Raw genomic sequence first — 3,141 nt, forward strand, 5'->3', positions numbered from 1 at the left:
GTAATTATTATGTTAGCACTGAAGCTTGTGCTTTTGAAAAAGTCACTTCCATCTACTATGGCAGTATCTTGGAGCAGCCAGAACTTACCGTGAGAATGCTCAACAACTCACCTTTAACAGGGATGCACAGTTTCTCTTCACCGGAACTGGAGCTCAGGTGGGCTCAAGTGAAGCTCAGGTGAACCTGGGTGGGCTTGGCGGTGGGACAGTCAGTTGTGAAAATGTGGGGCCCTCCTGCTTTCTGAAGGGTTTTGTGCAAGAGCTGTTATATTTTTAAAAAATGTGTGTTTGTAATTCTTGTCTGTTTCCCTTAGGTAACAAACTCCTGCAGAACAGGCAGGAAACATCTATCTTAACGATGGTAAGGCTTACTAAGTGCCAAGCGCTAGGGTAGGTGGTAGGTGATCAGATCAGATACAGTCTGGAGTTCACCCGTCTGCTTAAACTACCCTGAGTGTTGAATACATAATCAACATCATCATCATCGACGTCATCATCATCACCACCATCATGATATTAGTGGTAATAAGCACTTACTATGTGCCAAACATATCACTGAATGTTGGGTAGACAAAAGATAAGTGGGTCATACACAACCCCTGTCTCAAAGTCTCATGGGACTCATAGTCTAAGGAGGAGGGAGAATTCAGTATTTAATCCCCATTGTACTAATGACGAAACTGAGACAGAGAGGCAGCAAGTGACTTGCCCAAAGTCACACCCAGCAGGCAAGTGGAGGATCTAGGAATAGAAGCCAGTCCTCTGCTTCCCAAACCCCAGTTCTTTCCACTAGGCCATGCTGTTTAGCACTCTGTAGGTGCTTAATAAATGTGATTGATAGTTTGAATGACTGCTTCAATTGCCCACATCTTTCATCTAGCTTTGCAAATAAGACTAAGAAGGCACCAGCTCAAAATGTCTTTCCCCAGCTTGCCCTCTCATCAAAGGACAGGAAATGGACTATGTTGGAATTTTAACCAATCCATCAATCAATCAATCAGTCAATCATATCTGAACTCCTCTCGGAGTGAAGACTTGGGTGAATAGAACTCCACAAGCCATAAACTTGACTTATTTCGACCTGTCTAAACAACTATTTACTAGAGTGAGTTTTAAGTATTTTTAAGAAGAGCCTTTTATTTATTTATTTTTTTACCTGAAAGTTTCAACCTTGGCCTGAAAATCTCCCTCTCAAGGTAAAGACAAGCTCGTAGGAAATGGTTCATAGCAATGTCTTTGAAGCAATTAGATGCAGATCTTACCTAACAATTGTTGAATCAATCAATTGTATTTATTGAGCATTGACTGGGTGTAGAGCACTGTACTAAGTACTTGGAAGGATGCAATATAACGGATTTGGTAGACACATTCTCTGCCCACGAGCTTATAGTATAGAGAGATATATGTTTGATCTGCAATTATTCTGTAAATTATTTTCCTATTGCAGATTATGTTAGCGTCTCCCTCTATGCTCCTAGACTGTGAGTTACTTAGGACAAGAATCATGCTTACTAATTTTTATACTCTCCCAAGTGCCTAGTACAGTGCTCTGCTGAGAATAAATGATCAATCAATATTATTGAATGACTGCAGTCTCTTTTTCATCCTACTCTAGAAGCCAGTAAACCTGTGTCCTCCTCAAGGATCCTGCTCATGAGAAGCGGTGTAATCTATGAGAAGTAGCATGGTCTAGTCGATACAGCACGGGCCAGGGAGTCAGAAGGACCTGGATTCTAGTTCCAGCTCCAGCATTTGTCTGCTGTGTGACTGTGGGTAACTCACTTAACTTCTCTGTGCCTCAGTTATCTCATCTGTAAAATGGGAAGTAAGAAATGGGGATTAAGACTGTGAATTCCATGTAGGATGTGGACTCCATTCAACCTGATTACGTTGTGTCCAAAGCAGCACTTAATACAGTGCCTGGAACAATAGTAAACGTTTAACAAAACCATAAAAGAAAATGGACAAGATTTTTGGGTGGGAATCTCTCGTTCTGCTGAACATCTAGGAGGTTCAGCCCTGTCAGGTGTGTCCAAGCTCCTGGTCAATATGTCTAGAGCCAGGAGGGCCCAGCAGGGATTGGAATAGTTTTGTGGAGCTGCAAGGAATGACCGGGATCCTCCTGGGTCCCAGGTTTCACTGGTTCAGCCATTCGACTATTTGAGGGATGGGATTTGGTCAGTGGTCCAGCATTAAAGGAGTAATCCTCAGGCTTTTCTTTTTTTTTTGGCATATCATGTATTAACTCTGTAGGACTGTTCTAAGTGCATGCTAAGGGCTGGGGTAGATTTATATCAGATTGGACATAGACCCTTTCTCACATCCGGCATTACTTAATCCTTATTTTTAATATGAGGTAACTGAGGCCCAGAGAGATTAAGTGACTTGCCCAAGGTCACACAGAAGAACTAGCACCAGAACTCTGGTTTCCCAGTTCCCAGTCCAGTGCTCTCCCTTCTAGAGCCAAAGAGAATAATGTCATGCACAAAATTCTTCCCCATGTACCTTTATCTCCTGGCAAACATCCCATATTGGCACACTGCTTGCACTCTCAAACTCAAACAAGATTCAAGAGTGCTTTCTTTTGCTTTTTGAGTGATATTGTCGGTTTTCCTCAATTGCACTTATGCTTCTGACCTGCACTCTGTCTCTGCTTTCTGTATGTGGTCTGGGGGGGGGGGGGGGGGTGATGGTGGAAAATCTGTGTCCTTTTATTCTGAGCTCATGGAAATCCTTTGGTGTTCTCATGTGGCCACATGGGTTGCATTTGAAAAACATAGCTCTAGGGTCAGGTTAAGTAACAGAACAATAATGATGAAGTAGTATCCCCTTCTGTAAAGAAACTGTTTTTGTGTGCTCATAAACAAGAGTTGGGTGATATCCCCGGATGGATATACAGTGTTCCAGACAAAAAACAGAGCTCTGCACATTAGTTTTCTGACCTGAACTTACTATTTCACACAAACTTTTTACCCTTGCTGTTTTCCTTGCAGTCTAAACATTTTGAGTTAGAAACCATGACATCAAAGAGAATCAGAACAAGAGGCTTCCTCTGGAAAGCCATGGAGATTTCAAGCAGTGTGGTCTACATAGAGCAAGGATTTGGGAGACAGAAGGATCTGGGTTCTAATCCTGAATCCA

The sequence above is a fragment of the Ornithorhynchus anatinus genome, chromosome 4 (assembly GCF_004115215.2).
Source record: "Ornithorhynchus anatinus isolate Pmale09 chromosome 4, mOrnAna1.pri.v4, whole genome shotgun sequence".
NCBI classification, from domain to species: domain Eukaryota; kingdom Metazoa; phylum Chordata; class Mammalia; order Monotremata; family Ornithorhynchidae; genus Ornithorhynchus; species Ornithorhynchus anatinus.